Raw genomic sequence first — 22,881 nt, 5'->3', positions numbered from 1 at the left:
GTACAATATGCGTCACATGACTATAAATATGCGTCATCGTTTTCAAAAGCCTCCGTTTTCACAGTCCACACTACAATGTGAAAACGACGTTTTCAAATTTATCCACTTTGGCCGGAGTTTTTAGAAATAATCGTTTTCTGTGATAAAAACGGGGTTTTCGTGTAAATGAGAGGCCAAACCGCAGGGAAATATCTGTGTCTTCCCTTCGTGTAAACGGGGTCTAAGACTTCTCCTAAATAGCAGTAAAAGTTTTTGGCTAAGAGTTTTCTCTTAAAACCTATTTACAAAGCTGCTGAGACAAACTTTTACTAAGGAATAGAGAGAATTCTTAAAATAAGAGTAAGGGTGGGGTTGACCTCGTTGCTATGGATGATGTCAGCATACCTACTAACTATGCACACTGTGATTGGCTGATAGGGAAGGGGTCAGAGATTTATTTTTATTTCATAAAAAAATATTGTAGAGCACAATATTATTTTGCCAAATTCAAATAAAGTTTTAAAAATAAAAATGTGTTTTTAAAAATAAAGTTTTTAAAATGCAGGCTACATGTCACTTTAAAAAACTATATGTTCAGCTAATTGTCAGCCTCTTAAATGTGTGCTTCTCGTAAACAATTTGTAGATATATGAACACCCTTTTACTAATAGTAGAATGATCATTGCTGAATGCATGTAAACGTAAAAGACAACCAAACTGGATGCAAGGACAATTGTTACGCCAGACCCTTGCAGACTGAGTCCGAATTTGTTTTGTGTGCGTTTTTTTTTTTTTTTTTTTTTTGGTATTCATCATTCTAAAAATGTGTCACACACCGAAATATTTCACACTAGTCACATAGTAATTCATTCGTTGCAAAAAAAAAAAAAAAAAAGTAAATAAAAAGTCAAATAAAAAATATCGCAAAACAAAATGGAATGTTCAAGCAGTGAGGATGATTTTGTTGTCCACTTTATTCTTAAAAAGAGAAAAAGGAAAGGAAATAATGGGTCCGTCCAGTTATAAGATATAAAGAGGAAGGAGAGAATACTTTGTGTTGCACCTTCTCAAAGGATCTCTGGGATTTTCTCAGGTAATTCAAAGTTTACTTAAGAATGTCAGTAAACTTTGATGCTTTGCCAGAATTACTGGAGCCACATATTATAAAGAAGACCACTAATTTCTGAGAATTCAAGTGTACTTTGTGTTTCAAGACCAAGTGGATGAACTTGTCAGACTCATTTCTGGATTTTGGTGTTCGCTTGTATGGTGGCTCTAACTGACAAGACACATCTCAAAATGCTTGCTACGGATGCAAAAACCCCGGAAAATCAAACCCGCTCCGATTTTTTTTATTTTTATGATGGACAAAAAAATGTTTTACCCGATGAAAATTCCGGACAATGACCTTTCAAATGGACAAATTTGGAGATAACCTCCAAAATAAAATAAAAAGATGCGTGGAAAAACAGCCTATGTGTGCAAATAAATACAGTGTGTTTATAAAAAGTTTACATTCTGAGGCATATTACCGGCAATAGCCAATTTTGGATAGTTTAGGATTTGGTCTTAGTGACTTAGGAGTCCTCTTCACTACTCCTAATATTTCACAGGTTTAGTAGCTATTTTTTTGTGCTAAAATGCTTTGTGAAATACTCTTAGAGCAAAAATGGATAGACACGCCCATTATTTTTAAGATTTTCTCCTAAATCAAGCTACAGAGTGTAGCTTTAACTTGCCTCAACACAACTGCCGGGAAGTTTCTAGTATGCACTTGCTTGGCTGGTTCAGGTGTGTCTGTTTGGGGTTGGTGCTCCAAGGATCCTCCCTGATTAAGTTTAGGCACCCCTGTACTATATATACTAGAAACGCCCAGGCAGGTGTTTTGAGGCAAGGTGCAGCTAAAGCAGAACCCCGGACCCCCAAGACCGAGTTTTGGAGACCTGAGCTGAACCAAATGTTTATTTTATATTCAAATGACTTCAGTTCTCTGAAACACAACCTTTAAGCCTTTTTATGTCCTTCTTTTTTTATTATTAATTCATAAACATGACAACAGATAGAATTGTACACTAGAGTATCCAAAATAATAAAGATTATGATGTTCTACATTGTAAATGTTGATGAGATGTAAATGGAGCAAATTCAAGATCATAACATATATATAATAACATAAGAACATAATATATTTTATTGTAGATTCACTGATATATTTCCCCCATTGCAAATGTGTTATGACTAGGCTGATCAGTGTGTGGATTTACAGTAGACTTAATTTTTTCAACTTGAGCTGTACTATATGCTGGGCAGCTCAGAAAGAAAATCTGAACAGAGGACTAAAAAAAAACATGTCAATTCAAAATATTAACAGGTATGAGCAAAAGCTAAGCTCATTAATGGACATTAAGAACTTAAAAAATGGTATTTGTAACATGACAGCACACATTAAAACACACTGGGAAATCTTAAAGAAAGACTCCAAAAAATATACACCGGGTGGGCCATTTATATGGATACACCTTAATAAAATGGGAATGGTTGGTGATATTAACGTCCTGTTTGTGGCACATTAGTATATGTGAGGGGGCAAACTTTTCAAGATACGTTAAAACCAAGCACACCATTGTTTTTGTTTTTTGTGAAATTCCCAATAAGTTTGATGTGTCACATGACCCTCTTCCTATTGAAAAAACAAAAGTTGGATCCAAGATGGCCAACTTCAAAATGGCCACCATGGTCACCACCCATCTTGAAAAGTTTGCCCCCTCACATATACTAATGTGCCACAAACAGGACGTTAATATCACCAACCATTCCCATTTTATTAAGGTGTATCCATATAAATGGCCCACCCTGTAGTTCACATAGAGTTTGTGAAGCAGCACACAGTAATAAAAACTATTAACAGAGTTTTCAAATCAATTTTTTTGTTATTATTTTGTTACACAGCCAGAGTCAATATTTATCATCCTATTAGTTTCTTCAGAAAGAAACAATTTGTGTGCCTACTTTAACACAACACTTAGGCTCAAGGTGCATGTTATTAATCTAGCCAATTCACAGATCTAAATGGCTGAAACAGCCTGTATTGGATGTATTTATTTCTTTTAAATGACAAGGGTGGTTGAGTCTCCCAGCTTCATCTCACATATGAACAAAAACACAAGCAGACAGGTAAAGACACTGCTGGGGAGGCTGATCTAAGAACAGTTGTCCGGTTCTATCCTGTACACTTTTATTGTCCCATCTGCTTTTCTTACGTTTGGGGGGATCAGGAACTGCAAAGCTCTCTTTATGACTCCCTGACCTCTCACCCCCATCTCTTTCTGACCGTCCCTCTCTGTCCCTATGGCTCCCTTCACCGTTTCGGCTATCGCTATGACAGTCTCGGTCACTATACCTGTCACCATGACGATGATAATGACTATCTCCTCTTTTGAAGACGAGCTAGAGTAAGAGTCTGAAACTGAGCTCAGGGAGCCTGCACCACTGAAGCCACTCATTTTGGTGCCCGAGCTCAGGGCAGGAGGCTGCGGCGTCAGGGAAAACGAGGAAGAGGGCGATGGTGTGTAGGACAGATGGGTTCTGTCAGGCCCCTCTGGTGCTCCTGAAGGCAAAGAACTTAGACTTCCCGCACTGGTCCACCCAGAGGAGCTGCTGGACTTTGTGGTGAGTTTAGGTGGAACACCAGATGCTGCCACAAAGTGGTTTTTATACTGAGCCTGAGGGAAAGCAGCAAAAAAATAAATAAAAAATAAAAAATAAATATTGGTACATACATCTATATATGTTTAGTGAAGAACTTAAGAGAGGAAAGCAAAGAAAACTATTAGTTCACTCCTGAATTAATTTCTTGATCCTTTACTCACCCATGTAATCCAAGATGTTCATGTCTTTTCTACTTTATTCAAAAATAAGTTTTGAGGAAAACATTCCAGGATCTTTCTCTATAGAGTGGACTTCAACAGGGATCAACGGGCTGAAGGTCCAAATCGCAGTTTCAATGCAACTTCAAAAGGCTTTGCATAATCCCAGCCGAGGAGTAAGGGTTTTATCTAGTGTAACGATCAGTCAGTTTCTGAAAAGAAACATTTTTATACCTTTTTTAACCACATATGCTCTGCGATGCATGAATCAGTTATGTTGGAAAGGTTACGCACAATTAGTTCTTAGTCTGTGTACTCTATTTCAAAAAAGTAGGTTATGGCGAAAAACTCTCATTTTCTTCTCCAACTTTAAAATAATCCGACAACATTGTTTTAACTTTTTGTAAAGGCGGTTTGACTTTCTTTGCATGTCAACACTGGGTCGGGTACTTCTGCCTACATCACGCGTGAACTTTTCAATGTGATTACGTAATGTGTAAAGTCAAACTAGTGCAAGACAAGCATTTGTGGTTAAAAATTATACATTTTTTTTTATTATTTTTTTTTTACAGAGTGACAGATCGTTTCGCTAGGTAAAACCCTTACTCCTCGGCTGGGATCGTGTAGAGAAAAATCCTAGAATGTTTTTCTTCAAAAATCTTATTTTCTTATTGACTGATGAAAGAAAGACATGAACATCTTGGATAACATGGGGTGAGTAAGTTATCAGGAAATTTTCAAAAATCCTTTAAGACAAAAACGAAAAACTAGGTAGATTGTTTTACCTGAAATGATTGCTTTAGGGCAGACATACGGTCTCCCATTGCTCCAGTAGAGGGTTTGTAGGCTTCATAAATTACCAAGAGCAGCAGCAGCAGCACCACCACTGCATTCCTGAAATCGCAAATAAGACAAAAAATGTTTTACTCTAATAAACTTTTAAATTAATAAATAAATGAATAAAGCAAGCAAGCAACAGCCAAACTAACAGTGGATTCAGATCCAAGGCCTGGTCGCTCTCTGTAACCCAGGCCTCCACCTCCAATATTTAGCTTCTTCCCTTTCCCTCCCTTAAAGCGGGATTTCCTGAACCAGGGATTCTAGAAAAAAAAAAAAAAAAGAAAAGAAAAGAATAGTCGATAAAGTCTGTGAAACATGTTGTACTATAAAAGGTGTGTGTATTGTAATTCAGGTCATTGTTTTACCTGCATTGCCAGGTCCATTAGGTATTTTGAAACACTCTGATTGGCCCCCTCTAAATTTCGAACCAAGTCACCAGCAAATGAAGTGTCTTTAGTGGTGACCAGTGTGTAAGCTACACCTTTCTCTCCTGCACGACCAGTTCTACCAATTCAATGTGTATCAGAATCAGAATCAGAATGAGCTTTATTGCCAGGTATGTTTGCACATACTAGGAATTTGTTTTTGTGACAGAGCTCCACAGTGCTACAGAATGACAGTGACAAGACGATACATATTATAAAAAGAACAATATACAAGTATACAAGACAGACAATGTGCAAAAATAGCAAAGACATTTGAATGGAAGTAAGTATGTGCTTTAAATAAATAACGGAAAAATGAATAAAGAATGTATAGTGTTGTATGTTCCACGATCAAGTGTTCATGAGATGGATTGCCTGAGGAAAGAAACTGTTTCGGTGTCTGGTCGTTCTAGTGCTCAGTGCTCTGTAGCGCCGACCAGATGGTAACAGTTCAAAAAGTTAGTGTGCTGGATGTGAGGGGTCCAGAGTAATTTTGGCAGCCCTTTTTCGTACTCTGGATAAGTAGAGATCTTGAAGGGTAGGGAGGGTTGTACCAATGATTCGTTCAGCAGTCCGGACTATGCGACATAGTCTTCTGAGATCAGAATTGGTAGCTGAGCTGAACCAGATGGTAATTGAAGTGCAGAGGACGGATTCAATGATGGCAGAGTAAAACTGTTTCAGCAGTTCCTGTGGCAGGTTGAGCTTCCTCAGCTGGCGGAGGAAGTACAGCCTCTGCTGGGCCTTTTTCACAATGGTGTCTATGTGAATGTCCCACTTCAGGTCCTGAGAGATGGTGTTGCCAAGGAACCTGAATGACTCCACTGTGTTTACAGTGCTGTTCATGATGGTGAGTGGGGGGAGAGCAGGGGGGGGGGGGTTTCCTGAAGTCTATGATCATCTCCACAGTTTTGAGCGTGTTGAGCTCTAGGTTGTTATGACTGCACCAGACAGCCAGCTCTTTTACCTCCTGTCTGTAAGCAGACTCGTCACCGTCCTGAATGAGGCCGATAAGTGTGGTGTTGTCTGCAAACTTCAGGAGCTTGACAGAGGGGTCTTTGGAGGTACAGTCATTAGTATACAGGGAGAAGAGCAGTGGGGAGAGGACACAACCCTGAGGGGCGCCAGTGCTGATGGTACGGGTGCTGGATGAGAATTTTCCCAGCCTCACTAGCTGCTGCCTGTCTGTCAGGAAGCTGTTGATCCACTGACAGAGAGCTGAGTTAGTTTGGGCAGGAGGAGGTTTGGGATGATAGTGTTGAAGGCTGAACTGAAGTCCACAAACAGGATCCTCACGTAAGTCCCTGATTTGTCCAGATGCTGCAGTATGAAATGTAGACTCATGTTCACTGCATCATCTACAGACCTGTTTGCTCGATAAGCAAACTGCAGGGGGTCCAGTAAGGGTCCGGTGATGTCCTTCAGATAAGCCAGAACCAGTTTTTCAAACGACTTCATGACGACAGATGTTAGCGCCACAGGTCTGTAGTCGTTAAGTCCTGTTATTTTGGGTTTCTTTGGAATGGGGATGATTTCCGAGCGTTTCAGAGAGGCGGGGACTTCACACAACTCCAAAGACCTATTGAAGATCTGTGAGAAAATGGGGGCCAGCTGGTCAGCACAGGTTTTCAGACAGGCTGGTGTCACACCGTCAGGGCCTGGTGCCTTTCTTCTTTTGTTCCTTTTGAAGACCTTGCGCACATCATCTTCACTGATTTGAATGGGAGTTGCAGGAGTGGGGGAGAGGGGTGATGTTGGAGGTGTAAATGGTGTCTTTTCAAACCGACAATAGAACTCGTTCAGATCGTCTGCCAGTTGCTGATTCTGCAAAATGCTGGGGGATGATGTCTTGTAATTGGTGATGTGTTTTAGACCTTTCCACACTGATGAAGAGTCACTGGAATGAAATTGGTTCCTTATCTTTTCGGAATAATTTCTCTTTGCCACTTTGATCTCCTTTTCCAGTGTGTATTTGACCTCTTTATACAAGACTTTGTCCCCTTTCCTATAAGCATCATCTTTGGCATGACGAAGCTTTAAGAGTTTTGCAGTGAACCATGGTTTGTCGTTGTTGTAAGTTAAGCGAGTCCTGGTAGGAATGCATAAATCCTCACAGAAACTGATATATGAAGTAACAGTCTCTGTAAGCTCGTCCAGATCAGTAGCAGCAGCTTCAAAAACACTCCAATCAGTACAATCAAAACATGCCTGTAAAACCTGCTCTGTTTCGCTGGTCCATCTCTTTACAGACTTTGCTACAGGTTTAGCAGATTTAAGTTGTTGCCTGTAGGTTGGTATAAGATGAACCAGGCAGTGATCAGAGAGTCCCAAAGCTGCCCGTGAGACAGAGTGATATGCATTCCTTATTGTGGTGTAACAGTGGTCCAATATATTACTATCTCTGGTCGGACATGTGACGTGCTGTCTGTATTTTGGCAGTTCACGGGAGAGATTTGCTCTATTAAAATCCCCAAGAATGATTAAAACAGAGTCCGGGTGTTGTTGTTCCGTCGCGGTGATCTGATCAGCGAGTTTCTGTAACGCCAGGCTCACGTGCGCTTGCGGTGGAATGTACACACTCACGAGAATGAACGAGCAAAACTCTCGCGGCGAATAGAACGGCTTACAGTTTATGAAAAGCGCTTCAACATCAGAACAGCATATTTTCTTTAACACTGTTACATCAGTACACCACCTCTCATTGATGTAAAAATGTATGTGTATCAATGTCAAAAACTGTACGGATAGATGGAATATCCAACCCACGAGCTGAGAAATACAAGATAATTATTAATTAATACAAAAAAAAAAAAAGAATATTTATAATAAAAGTAACAAGTAGTGACAAATGTGACCCTGTACCACAAACCCAGTCATAAGGGTAAGTTTTTAAAATTGAGATTTATACATCAATAAATAAATAAATAATCAATAACTATTTGAAAATCTGGAGGGTACAGAAAAATCTAAATATCTCATTTAAAGTTGTCCAAATGATGTTCTTAGCAATGCATATTACTAATCAAAAATTAAGTTTTGATATATTTGTGGTAGGAAATTATTTAATATCCTTATGACTTTTGGCATTAAAAAAAAACAAAACAAAAATGTTGGCCCATACAATCTATTGTTGGCTACTGCTACAAATACACGGTGTGCATAATTATTAGGCATGTTGATATTGTGGTCATTTTTTTCCCCAAGGACATTTGACCAATTCCAAACCACATCAATCTTAATAACTATTCAGTTTGTATTTAATTATTATATTTATAAGTGATATATAATTGTCCATGAAGGCTGGAAATGAAAAACTCCTTATATTCAGGTGTGCAGAATTATTAGGCACATTTTCTTTTACAGATAAAATGAGCCAAAAAAAAAAAAAAAAAAAAAAGAGATTCACCTCAGACAGAAAAATGTAAAAAACTATTAAATGCCCATGAGAAGGATGCAATACTAATGCAATATTGGAATTTGCTAAGTTAAAGCATGACCACCGGACAGAAAAACGCTCGTTGCGTCTGAATTGTCAGAAAAAAAAAAACAAGTGGAGGAGAAAAGATGCATGTTAATTGCAAAAAAAAGAAGAAAGAATTAATGTTAAGAATTAGATATGAAACCATCAGGAACCATTTAGTCTCCAGTGCCACCGTTTTCCAGAACTGCAACCTACCTTGAGTCTCCAATGTGTAAGGTTCTCAAAGACTTTGCTTGGGCAAAAAATCTTAAAAAATGACCCTCAATTAATAAAAATAACATTCTGAAGTGTTGTGAAATACATAAAGAGGCTTTATAGACAGATGAGTTGAGAGTGGCTCTTGAAGGACCAGCACCACATCCTCTTGTAGCACTCTTTCGAGTTTATCCTCCAGAATCTGGCAGTAAGTTTTGGGACTTCAGTTTTAGTCCATCTCCTATCCTGAAATGTCGGTCTTGCAGGGATGGAAAATGAACTCTTAAAAACTTGCTGCCAGATTCTGGAAAACATTTTTGAAAGAGTGCTACAAGAGGATGTGGTGCTGGTCCTTCAAGAGCCACTCTCAACTGATCGGTCTATAAAGCCTTTTATATATATAAAAAAATAATAATAAAATAAACAGTCTCCATGTATTTCACAACACTTCAGAATGTTATTCGTATTAATTGAGGGTTATTTTTTAGGATTTTTTGCCCAAGCAAAGTCTCTGAGAACCTGACACATTGCACTTCTGGAGACTCAAGGTAGGTTGCAGTTCTGGAAAACGGTGGCACTGGAGACTAAATAGTCCCTGATGGTTTTTATGTCTAATTCTTAACATTAATTCTTACTTTTTTGCAATTAACATGCATCTTTTCTCCTCCACCCATTTTTTTCTGACACTGCAGACGCAGCGAGCATTTTTCTGTCCGATGGTCATGCCTTGACTTTGCAAATTCCAGTATTGCATCCTTCTCATTGGGATTTAATAGTTTTTGACATTTCAGTCTGAGGTAAATCTCGTTTTTGGCTCATTTTATCTGTAAAAGAAAATGTGCCTAATAATTCTGCACACCTGAATATAAGGAGTTTTTCACTGCCCGCCTTCATGGACAATTATATATCACTTATAAATAAGTGCATACAAACTGAATAGTGGTTATTAGGATTGATGTGGTTTGGAATTGGTCAAATGTGCTTGGAAAAAAAAAATATGACCACAATATCAACGTGCCTAATAATTATGCACACACACTATAACTGTGCAACTTATGACTGGTTTTGTGGTCCAGGGTCACAAACGTACATAGTTCATTTGTCCTGAACAGATGCAGCTAGACAAAATAAGCCCTACTAACCAGCAACATCAGTAACTACTAATACAGGCAGATTTTTCTTCTTAAAGTCAGCGATGACTTTGTTCCTCTCACTCTGATCCATGTCTCCATGCAGCAGCCCTAGGCTATAACCTTCTTGATTGAGATTTGTAGCCAGCTCCTCACAGTTAGCCTTTTAAGTGACAAAGACCAGCACGGAGCCAGCTGAGGTGAACTCAACCAGCCTGCGTGTCAGCCAACCCCACTTCTCCCCAGACGGCAGCACTTCCACTATCTGAGTGACATCTTCATTAGCCTGAGAAGATCAGACAAAACGTTTAAACAGACTTTCAAAAACAGTGTGCATATTCAAATACTTGTATAAGAAATTAAGTACGCACCTCTCCTATGTCTCCCTGCACAACATGAATAGGGTCAACCAAAATGTCTCGTGCCAGCTTTTCAATTTTCTTCCGAAATGTTGCGCTGAATAACAGAACTGTGAGAGATCAGAGGTCATGAAGAGCATAAGTACAATAAATGCACTGGATTGGGTTAAAGCTGGAATACAGAAATTATTTAAAGCAGCACATTAATATAAATATGAGATAGACTTACTCTGTCGATCAGGTCTAACATGGCTGGCAATGGATCTCACTTGGTATTCTGTATAAAACAGATCAAGTTTAAATGAGACAAGTTCATCACAATTGTACTTATGTTCCTTGAAGGAGAAGTTCACTTCCAGAACAAATATTTACAGACAATATACTCAATCCCTTGTCATCCAAGATGTTCATGTCTTTCTTTAGTCATAAAGAAATAGTTTTTTGAGGAAAACATTTCAGATTTTTTTTCCGAAAAACCCGGGCCATTGGCCCTGAGGAAGCACCGACGAGGCACGATTAGGCCCCCGGAAGTGAAAGTGGAAACGCGACTGGCCCTGGCACGCACTAGCACGCCCGCTTTTGGCCCGACAGTGGAAACGCGGCTAATGAGTTTTTTTGAGGAAGTAAAAGTTTGCACAATCTCCTGTGAGGGCTAGGTTTAGGTGTAGGGTAGGTGTAGGGCGATAGAAAATACGGTTTGTACAGTATAAAAACCATTACGCCTATGGAATGTCCCCATAAAACATGTAAACCAGTGTGTGTGTGTGTGTGTGTGTATAAATATATATAAAAAAATCTGAGTCAGACCAGCGACTCCCCGCGATACGATGCAACATGGATGATATCACCACCTTCCTGCAGACAGCAGCATCCACCAACAGGTTGCTGAAAAAGCTTGAGGAATTGTTAAACTGTGCCCGGATGAAGATAAAACCAGCCAAGTCACACAGGGGCGCCGCTCGCAATTTTGGGTCCTATGACAAAATATGAGGTTGGGCCCCACCACCACACCAAAGCAGATCTTTGGGGGCCCCTAAAGGGCGTGGGCCCTTATAATTGTCCCAATCTCCGATGGCCTGGAAAAGATTGATCAAAGCTTACTGCCCAGCAAGCTAAAGGTTTGGTGTTACCAAATTTACCTTATACTATCGCTTGATGTGTCCCCTCAAACTGTGCGACATCGTCTCATCAGTAGTTCAGAAAATGGACTCTACAGCTAACAACTACATTCGGAAGTGGCTGGGCCTTCCCCGATGTCTGTCAAATGCAGACCTTTTCGGAAGCGACACCTTGAGGCTCCCATTGAAATCCATCAGCTTGGGCTACAAGCTAGAAAAAGTGAGGCTGGTGTTCGAGATAAAGGACTTACCAGATCCGACAGTGCAAAACACCAATGCCCAAGTAAAGACTGGAAAGAAATGGAAAGCAACAGATGCAGTGCACCAGGCCATTAACTGCCTGAAACATCAAGAAGTTGTTGGTTTCGTGCAACAAGGCAGAGCAGGCCTGGGTCGGGGAACATCACCTAGGATGTGGTCTTAAGCCTCAAATTCAGAAAGGAAAAAACTGGTGATATCCAAAGTCGTGAGGGAGGAAAAAGAGAGGTATAAGATCAAGGCCGTAAGCCAGTCCCAACAAGGGAGATGGACAACCTGGGATGCTGTTGTTGACAGGGTTGTGACGTGGACGGATTTGTGGAGAATGCCACAAGCAAGGTTGAGCTTCCTAATCAGGGCAACATATGATACTCTCCCAAGTCCCAAGAATATGCATCTCTGGTACGGCGCAGAGGAAAGCTGCCAGCTCAGCGGCCATCCGAATCCCAGTTTACAGCACATCCTGGCCAGCTGCAAGGCAGCATTGAGTCAAGGACGATACAGATGGCGTCATGACCAGGTCCTGCGGAAACTAGCAGAAGTCATCGAGGCTCGCAGACTGGAAGCCAACAGGGCCACACCAGTAACATTTTCATGGTCTTTTCCAGTTTGTGAGTGCAAGGGGTGAGGCGCTTAGCAGCACCACAAAGACGTGGTTGCTGCTGTCACCTGGAAGCAACTGGGAGTTGAGAGCAGATCTGGATCATCAGCTGAAGTTCCCACAGCAAATTGCTATAACCTCCCTCCGGCCCGATATTTTGCTCTGGTCCACCGTCGCAAAAACAGTCATCATGGTCGAACTAACAGTGCCATGGGAAGACGGACTGGAGGCTGCGTTTTAGAGGAAGAAGGAGAGATATGCAGACCTTGCAGACACGTGTAATGATGCAGGGTGGCGCGCTGTCACTTATCCAGTGGAAATTGGCTGCCGAGGCTTCTCTGGAACCTCCATCCAATGGCTCCTGAAGTCTATTGGTGTCAGAGGCACCAAATTATCAAGGGCACTAAAAGAGTTGGCAGAGGAGGCAGAGAAAGGGAGCTTCTGGCTATGGCTTCGGAGAAAAGACAAGTCATGGGGGAGAGAAGGATCCTAGGGTTGCCTGCAGGGGGTGGTAGGGAGACATCCCTACCGCTGCTCCACCACCCCGAGATGTTCCACAATTAAAGGGGCAAACATCAACGATGGGTGTTTTCCGGCTGAGGACCCTGCAGCCAGCCTAAATGGCACCGGTGGAGGTGTGTCAGGCAGAAATGCCTTGCAGGTAGTCCTACCTGTGCTGTGAACATAGGACATTCTCCTTAGTGAAAACTGTACATGCAGTGCTGTAGGAATTACAGTGCAGTCTTCCTACACCTCCTGACATTCCTGTCTGTTGGGCCACAAATTCTCATCCACATCACAACAAACATCTTCTCTTGCAATGCAGCGTGGAAAGAATCACAGGACAGATTTAGAAAAAAAAAAAAAGTCTAATGGAAATGTATAGAAATATGCTTGACATGAACTTGTTCAACCATTTTGCATGTAAAGACTTATATGAACTGTAAGAGATGGGTCATTTTTATGCTGTGCTTCTGTGTGCTTCTGTGCGCTCAACGGAGATAAACAATGTGAAAGGAGTGTGAGCACAGAGGGAGGGGGGCTTCAAGGAGAATGACTGGTGCAAATCAGCACCGCTATTCTCCTGAGGACATCTGGCCTCCTGGGAAAGAGTCGGCCTCGGCCCTCGGGTAGATAAGTTTTTATCACTAGTTTAGAACAAACAGTTTATTATGACGCTTTATGGGGTATGGCTACAGGTTTTTGAAATAGCCAGTAGCGGACCATCATTTCTTGAAATTAGAATGATGTGCACCCACGTGGGGAGATGATCAAGCCTGATCAACTTGATGCTCTCTCTCACTTGGAGGTTGTCTTTAACTGCACCTAAATTTAAAGTATATAAGATGGGACTTCTTGCTGGCACAGTGGAAGCTCAGCCGTGGGATTAGTGCACATCGCCCGGCATTTCTCGGACATACGTGTTGGTCTTCTACGGTGACTGCAACGGGCTCCCCAGTCTTAGAGAGTGGAGATGATGGCACGTCTCTGAGTTGTAAATATGGGCTTTATTTTCCTATTTTGCTTGGGGTTCAGCATATAACTATCCAGCTTTGTCTATCCTTTTATGCTTTTACTTGTTGATTATTATTGACTTCATTATTGAGTATTATTATTATCATAATCTGATCAGCTGTATTTTACATCGAATAAACAGTTGTATTGCTTGATTAGTATGGTGTACGGACCTTTTATTGGCACCTCCCCTTGTCGATACACACCACACTGGTCTCACATAAAGTTTTGAATACAAACAGAAACCATACTAAAACATTATTGGCGTTGTCGGCAGGATAAAAAGAATTTTGTGAGACTTTAAAGTGATTTTGGTGTTAGACAAGAGGTGGTTTCAAGGGTGGTTTGAGAGTAGTTTGATAAGATGTTTCGTAAGAAAGGGCAGGAGCCCGAGCCTGATGTGCTTCCCGAGTGGGATGACACTTTGTATGAGTCAGTGGCCAGAGAACTCAGAAAGGGCGGAGGGTTACCTCAGTACTGGTCTGGTGCGCTAAGGGACGCAGACCCGAATCAAGTTGAGAAATGCTTGAAAAAGGTTGCCGTCTCGGAAAAGGATCCATTGAAGGGCTTGCAGAGCCGCTTGTGGATCGTGTTAACTGCTTACAGAAAGCAGCATGAGCGTGCAGATCAGAAAGCTAAAGAGATTGAAAATATGATGAAAGAAATGTCTGATGCCTTAGGGCGCGCCTCATTAGCGCAAGGTCAAGCAGAAATTTTACGCCAGCGTCTTGGTCAAATGACTGGTGTGGCAGAAAAAGCTGCTTTACAGGTAGCCAAAGTTAATGCCAAAAAGAAACGTAGACCAAATGTACGTAAGGTACGAGCATTCGTAGCTAATGCAAATGCAGAAGGGTGGGACCCGTCCACTTGGGATGGGAATATTTGGGATTCTGATGATGATTATAACACGGGACCGGACGAAGATGTCGGTCCCGATGAGGGATCTGAAATCGACCCTCCAGCTGTTCAGGCTAAACCTATTCAGAGAAGGAGATTAGTGCAGGGAGCGCTAGGTAATAACAGGCAAGATGTAATGGAAGATTACACTCACAGTGAACTTTCAGACATAAGAGAACGAATGAAGCAGAAATCGGGCGAACCTCTTGATCGTTGGCTCGTGCGCCTTTACGATCAGGGAGCAAATCAGGTCAGAGTAGATGGTGTTGATAGCATGCATTTCTTGGATCTGTGTAATGATCCCGTTGTCCGAGCTAGTATGAAAACTGAAGCAGAAGCTCTTGATGGAGGTGACACTAGCTTGCTAATGATTATTGCTAATGCAATGTATCGGCGCTTTCCAGATGAGGGAAGTTGGCCTTCTAAGGAAGGACAATGGCATACTTTGAATGAGGCAGTCTCACGATTGAGAGAGCTAGCGATTCGAACAGCTATTTTGACAGGGCATGCGGGAGATTTGGATGATACTCCGCTAACTGTTACATTGAGAAATGCCATCATAAAGCATGCCCCTTTACAGTATAAAGGACCGGTGATGGCTGTCCTTTTAGCAGCGGAGGACTGGACAATAGGGGCTACAGTCACCAAATTGCGGGAGTTAGGTGATTTAGGGGAATGGGAAAAGGTTGAAAAACCACGACATACTCCCCATAACGGTAACACAGCAGGGAATACTGGGGAGGGGACTCAGGAAGGGCTTTCTAGAAGACAGCTATGGGCTTTGTTACGGCAGGCAGGGGTTAGTAGAGATAGTATGGATGGGAAGCCTACTAGTGAGTTAATCAGGATGGCTCGCAAAAAAGGGCTGGTTAAGGGGGATCCGCCACAGCCAGTGAAACAGATAAGCATGGTGCAGTGTTGTGAGCGCATGTCCTTTAATGAACCTGTCTGCAAATGTAATCACTCTGTCTCTCAGCCGAAAAAGAAGCAAAGGGTGCCTTCTTCTTCTTCTTCCTCTGAGTCCTCCTCCTCGGAGAGGGAGTCGGAGGAGGAAGAAAAAGTCCCTGAGTCCAAAGTGAAAGCGAAAGGGAAAAAGAAAGGTAAGAAGGGGAAAAATAAGAAAAAGAGTCTTTACCCGTGTAAAGAACTGAGCGAATTAGCTCAGCGTAGTCACTACTAGGAATCAGGTCGAGCCCCCGCAATTCGTGCGACTGCTTGGTCGCAGGAAGATATCAGACCTTATGTGCCCCTTGAAATTCATTGGAAAACTAAAAATGTCCAAAATGTTAGGGCCCTTATTGATACGGGGGCGGAGGCCACTCTGATACATGGGAATCCAGCTAAATTTAAGGGAGAACGAATGATTGTGATGGGGATAGGAGGAAAACCAATACAGGCGGTGGCCACTCGGGTGAGATTAAAAATAGGTCATTTACCTACCCGTGAATATGAAGTACTCGTCACCCCTGTTAGGGAATGGATAATTGGGATGGATATTTTAAGGGGGATGACATTGCATCTTGATGATGGATGCTTTAAATTTGGGGGCATGATTCAAGCTAGACCGGTTCAAGTAGGAAAAGTAAAAATGCCACCTTTTCCAATTCCGTTGGCAGACAGAGTGATACAAATGAAACAGTATAGAATTCCTGGGGGTCATCAGGAAATAACAGATACTGTTAAAGACTATGTAGCAGCAGGGGTGTTGAAACCCATAACTACACAATGGAACAATCCCATTTGGCCTGTAAGAAAGTCAGATGGGTCATGGAGGATGACAGTAGACTATAGGGTTTTAAATAAACACACTCCTCCTCTGACTGCTGCAGTACCAGACACGATCACCCTCATTGAAAGAATTCAGAGTCATGAAGGGGAGTGGTATGCTGCGATAGATTTAGCTAATGCTTTCTTCACCATACCCATTCCTGAAGACAGACAGGAACAGTTTTCATTCACGTGGGATGGTAGGCAGTATACATTTACTCGCTTACCCCAAGGCTATTTACATAGCGCAACAATCTGTCACAGAATTGTGGCTGAACATCTGGATGAAGTAAGTTGTTCTCCTGATGTGCAAGTTTCACACTACATTGATGATATTTTGATACAGGGCACTAGCCAGCAGGTAGTGCAGTCAGAGTTGGACAAAATAATTTCACACATGAAATCTAAGGGGTGGGAAATTAATTCCAACAAGATTCAAGGGCCAGCTCAAACGGTTAAGTTTTTAGGAATTCAGTGGAATAAGGGAGAGAGGGAGATTGTTCCCAAGGCCAGACAGAAGATAACGGAGTTTGCCACTCCACAAACCAAAACAGATGTGCAGAAGTTTATCGGTCTGTTTGGGTATTGGAGACACCACATTCCTCATCTCTCTCAGATTTTGAGTCCCCTTTACAAGGTAACTAGGAAAAAGTATGATTTTGTGTGGGGCCCTGAACAGCAGATGGCATTTGATCTAGCTAAAGAGGCCATACAGCAAGCAATGAGTCTTGCCAGGCTGATGAACGGTCCAGTTGAGTTGCAAGTGTCAGCTTCAGATATGTATGCTAATTGGAGTTTGTGGCAGAAACAGGAGGGAAAGAGACGACCTTTGGGGTTTTGGTCTCGCAAACTTCCTGATCCTGGAGTACGTTACACTCCATTTGAAAAGCAATTGTTGGCATGCTATTGGGCCCTCCTAGAAACTGAACAGCTAACTCTTAATCATACTGTTTTGATTAGACCAAGAATACCTATCATGTCATGGGTTAACAGTAATCCAAAAACCCATAGGATAGGGGGAGCTCAGGAGTCCAGCATACTGAAGTGGAAGTGGTATGTATCAGACAGAGCAAAGCCAGGGCAATCTGGAGTTTCAGTATTGCATGAGCAAGTAGCTGATGCTCCAGAGCGAGGGGAAGAGATGGTTACACTTACCCCTGTGCAAGATTCCCCAGTGAAATGGGGAAAACCATATAATGAGTTGACAGACCAGGAAAAAGATCATGCTTGGTTCACAGACGGTTCTGCTAAATATGTGGGGGGCAAAAGACGATGGAAAGCAGTTGCTTTCAACCCCAAGAAAGAGCAGATTTTAGAAATGACAGGGGAGGGGCGGAGCAGTCAGTGGGCTGAATTACAAGCAGTGGCTATGGTGTTAGAGCAGGAGGGAATTAGTGAGTGTCACATCTACACAGATTCATGGTCAGTTGCTAATGGCATGGCTGTGTGGATGGGTACATGGCAGCAACAAAATTGGCAAATTCGGACAAAAGAGGTGTGGGGCAAAGATTTGTGGAATTTGATATGGGAAAAAGTGAAAGTTGTAAAGACTTATGTTTCACATGTTGATGCTCACACTGTACAACAGTCCGCAGAAGCTCTGTTTAATGCCACAGTTGATGCTCACACTAGAATTAATTCGAACACGGTTCAACCTCCAACCATGGGGTTGTCAGCTGCTACATGGGCTCATGTGAAAAGTGGGCATCTGGGAGCAGCTGCAACCTATCAATGGGCCACAGATCGAGGTATCAGTATCACTATGGATGAGGCACGTACAGTTACTCATCAATGCTCCATCTGTCAGCATTACACTAAGAAAGATGTGCCACAGGTAGTCAGCGGGCAGATATCCAGAGGCGCTGAACCTGCACAGGTGTGGCAAATGGATTTTATAGGTCCTTTACCTTACAGCAAAGGGTGTAGATATGTGTGTACGGCCGTAGACACATATTCAGGGGTGCTGGTAACATTCCCTTGCAAAAAGGCGAATCAGGTTTCCACCTTAAACACCTTACGGTTGATTGAACAGTATTACGGTATGCCTATACAAATTCAGACTGATAATGGTACACACTTCACAGGTAATAAGATAAAAGATTGGGCATCAAGCCGTGGGGTTGAGTGGGTGTATCATACACCCTATTACCCGCAGGCCGCAGGGTTAATTGAACGGCTTAATGGATTGCTCAAAAAACAACTGAAAATGTCAGGGGATAAGGGAGATTTGACAGGGTGGAGGGACCGTTTAGGAGATGCTGTAATGGTGTTAAATAATCGCCCTCTTACTAAAGGTCAGACTCCTCTCATGAGACTTAAGGTCCAACCTGTAATTGTGGAAGAGTGCCAATCACAACCTGTTCGATTCTGGCTCACTGATTCAGAGGCGAGACTACCCATCAGGGGTACACCAGGCTCAGCAGGTTTAGATTTGTTTTCACTAACCACCATAACCTTAAATCCACAGGAAGTTACCACAGTGGAGACTGGAGTGGGTGTACAGTGTCCTCCGGGACACTACGGACAAATTTGTCCTCGATCAAGTTTGGCTTTGAAGGGGATCATTGTGTTGGCGGGGGTAATTGATTCTGATTACCAAGGGACTATTAAAGTAGTCCTCCAAAACACTTCAGAAGTGCCACTACCCTTAGACAAGGGGAGTAAAGTAGCCCAAATTCTCATTAAACCAGTTCATATGGGAAGTGTGACAGAAATACCTAAACCCTCAGTGATAACAACAAGGGGGGAGGGGGGATTTGGGTCAACTGACAAAAGTGGTGCTAAAGTTTGGGTTGAACAGCATGATGGTCCCCCAAAACCAGCAGAAATAATAGCAATGGGAAAAGACAACACCGTTGCAGTGATGGGAGCAGGAGAAGAATGTTGGAAAAATGTCCCTGCTAGTAAATGTTATCTCAGAGAATCATAATAACCTTTGGAAAAGGATGTGTGTCTTTTTTCTTTTGTGCGCAGGAAATGATGACTGGCGAGATACCTGAGCATGTCCGGAGGTGAACCTTATGAGTGGCTGGAAGAGGAAAGAGGGACGGAGCTGATCCAATCTACCACTGACCTGCCACCGCTGTTGCCGATACACAAGGATGGGCTCATCCTGCTGATGAGATGCAATCCACCCCGAGCTGTGGGTAACCAGAGGGAGAGGCTGCAGTTCGACTACAACATCACTTGGCGTAACCAGAGGAGGCTGGCTAATCATCAGGTGTGGAAGGTGATGCGATACCACTGCGTCCAACAGAGTGAGTGGTGGAAACAACAAGACACCTATCCACACAGCACGGGAATCCTGATAAAGTCTGCCGTTGTTCATGTGCGCCAAGAGCTGAAAGTCATCGTGGGCAGAGGCAAAGAGCGACGTGCGTGGTCTACATACAGATCTGCAATCATTACACCTGTTCAAATCAGTCTTGCAGGTTCCGTTTTGTGGCAAGATATTTTGCCCATAAAACATTGGTTAAAAGAAAACACACCAGGGTCACCATGAGGATCATCATCATCATCATTTTGCTGATTGAACTAATTGACTTGTGCTTAATTACTAGGTCTTCAGCTCGAGCACCTGGAGTAGAAGTACACTCGTATGGAGGACTGATCTTACGATGGAAGCCGAGTCCGCGACCCAAACAACAGAATGATATTGTTTGTGCTGCCAATACTTCATGTCCATTTGGCATATTGAAGCCAACAGGGGGTTGTATGATATACAAGTCTAATCTCTGTCTTTTGCATCAGTGTAATCGCTGGATATTTGACTGCCCAGCAGATCTTTCAGTAGAGGTACAGACGAATGTTTCACTGTGTGTGGCAGAGTATGCTGAATGGAAATGTGATGGTTTGAATTTTACAGGGTCACAAAGTATAGTTACCAACAATACAAGACCATTTGTACTGCTAAATTCAACTGAAATTCACAATAGATCCACTTATGCCACAGTAATACCATGGGTTCGTAAACCACAACATTTAGACCGACATGTTATACCGATACCACACACCTGTACACAGGTTGCTCATGCCACCAAGCACACAATTGTATTTTGGACCATCGTTTTCCCTCCAATGCCGAAGTGTAGGAACAAACGAGCATGGTATGATACGGTGTTGGGAGGGGCAGGTGCTGGTTTAGGAGTCCTTAATACTATTGATGGACAGGTAACCGCTAGCAAATTGTCAAAAGTGGGTAAATACACACATGATGCCTTACAGAAAATAGGGCAATGGCTGCCACAAGGGATGAAATCACAAAAGTATCAAGCTTATTGGGATATGGTTTCTGCTCGTATATTGAAACATTCTATTAATGATTTCCGCTGGAATAATGTATCAGAATGGTTAAATTGGACAGAATGCAATCTCAATATGCTTTCAGCAAAAATGCAACTTCGTAATGTACAACAAATAGTGATGTCCTCCAATTACCATGCTTGGAGGAAGTTGTGGAACATCAGTCAAGAATATTGGCTTAAGTTAAGTGCCCATAGTACCATTTGTAATGATACTATGTGTGTTGGGGAATGGGAACAGTTTAATGTAACTGAGGTTAACGTACTATGTAAATATCATGTCCTACCTGTTATTGCTAAGGGATTTTACTGGACAATGCATTTGAATGGTGATTGGTTTAATCCTTATGATAATCAAACTTATGAAACTACTGATTGTGATAACACTGATCAAGGAATGATTTGCTCCTTGCAAACAGGTCATTCTAATCCATGCCTTACAGATGAAGTTGGTGTCTGTCAGTGGGACCATTCCATGCCAACTGATATCCTCTTTGAAATTGGACCTCATACTCTATGTATTACCACATTGAATCCACATCCTAAGTTACCTTATTTTCCATTTTCCGGATGTCTTCAAAATGTATACATCTGGACTTGGCATAATAAGACTTATTGGTTAACCAATTCGACCAGCACACATAATTTGGCGCATTTTCAGTGGAAAATTTTGCATTCTAATTTAGGGATCTCTTTGGGAAAACAAGCCCAGTTATTAAAAGCGTCAGTTGAATTGGAACACATGGCAACGCAACATTTTCATAATGTATCTAAATTGGTGATTAGCACCGTAATTACATCTGATGGGATTGCCCATTTGAGTAAGGTGATTGAGGATACTGCTTATGATAACTGGTGGTCCATCTTTGAAGGCTGGTCTCCACGGGCACGACATCTCCTTAATGTAGTGATTCACCCTATAGTAATTGTATTAATCCTTTTTGTTTTACTCACAGCATTTAACCTTTATATTTTCTGTTATGTTAGGAGAATACGCATAAAATGTATTCGTAGTTTGATTCTCCGTTGAGCGAGGGACCGAATGTAAGAGATGGGTCATTTTTATGCTGTGCTTCTGTGTGCTTCTGTGCGCTCAACGGAGATAAACAATGTGAAAGGAGTGTGAGCACAGTGGGAGGGGGGCTTCAAGGAGAATGACTGGTGCAAATCAGCACCGCTATTCTCCTGAGGACATCTGGCCTCCTGGGAAAGAGTCGGCCTCGGCCCTCGGGTAGATAAGTTCTTATCACTAGTTTAGAACAAACAGTTTATTATGACGCTTTATGGGGTATGGCTACAGGTTTTTGAAATAGCCAGTAGCGGACCATCATTTCTTGAAATTAGAATGATGTGCACCCACGTGGGGAGATGATCAAGCCTGATCAACTTGATGCTCTCTCTCACTTGGAGGTTGTCTTTAACTGCACCTAAATTTAAAGTATATAAGATGGGACTTCTTGCTGGCACAGTGGAAGCTCAGCCGTGGGATTAGTGCACATCGCCCGGCATTTCTCGGACATACGTGTTGGTCTTCTACGGTGACTGCAACGGGCTCCCCAGTCTTAGAGAGTGGAGATGATGGCACGTCTCTGAGTTGTAAATATGGGCTTTATTTTCCTATTTTGCTTGGGGTTCAGCATATAACTATCCAGCTTTGTCTATCCTTTTATGCTTTTACTTGTTGATTATTATTGACTTCATTATTGAGTATTATTATTATCATAATCTGATCAGCTGTATTTTACATCGAATAAACAGTTGTATTGCTTGATTAGTATGGTGTACGGACCTTTTATTGGCACCTCCCCTTGTCGATACACACCACACTGGTCTCACATAAAGTTTTGAATACAAACAGAAACCATACTAAAACATGAACCAATGCCTAAATGTTGTGGGGGAGACTATTCAACAGAGACCCATTATAACACATTTTGATCAACATGACATAAGCAATTGATAATATAGGAAACAGTGAATTATAATCATTTGCATGGATGTACCAAAGCATTTGCAACTTGTTCAAAGAAATGAGAAACTGCTTTTTTGATGTGCACAAGTGACAATGATCTGAAGATTGAACTAGTTGAGAAAAAAAAAACAAACAAAAAAAAAAACACACCTGAGAAAACCTAACAAAGTAGCACCT

At 41.9% G+C, this 22,881-nt stretch overlaps 1 pseudogene; it reads right to left on the bottom strand.

Annotated features, from left to right (window-relative positions):
* Positions 1-3,123: 3,123 nt before the first annotated feature.
* On the bottom strand, positions 3,124-10,686 carry LOC141338182 (ATP-dependent RNA helicase DDX42-like; annotated as a pseudogene).
* Between the last annotated feature and the right edge of the window lie 12,195 nt (positions 10,687-22,881).

This window comes from Garra rufa, chromosome 7, assembly GCF_049309525.1.
Source record: "Garra rufa chromosome 7, GarRuf1.0, whole genome shotgun sequence".
Classification (NCBI taxonomy): Eukaryota; Metazoa; Chordata; class Actinopteri; order Cypriniformes; family Cyprinidae; genus Garra; species Garra rufa.
This window is presented reverse-complemented; position numbering and strand designations above follow the sequence as displayed.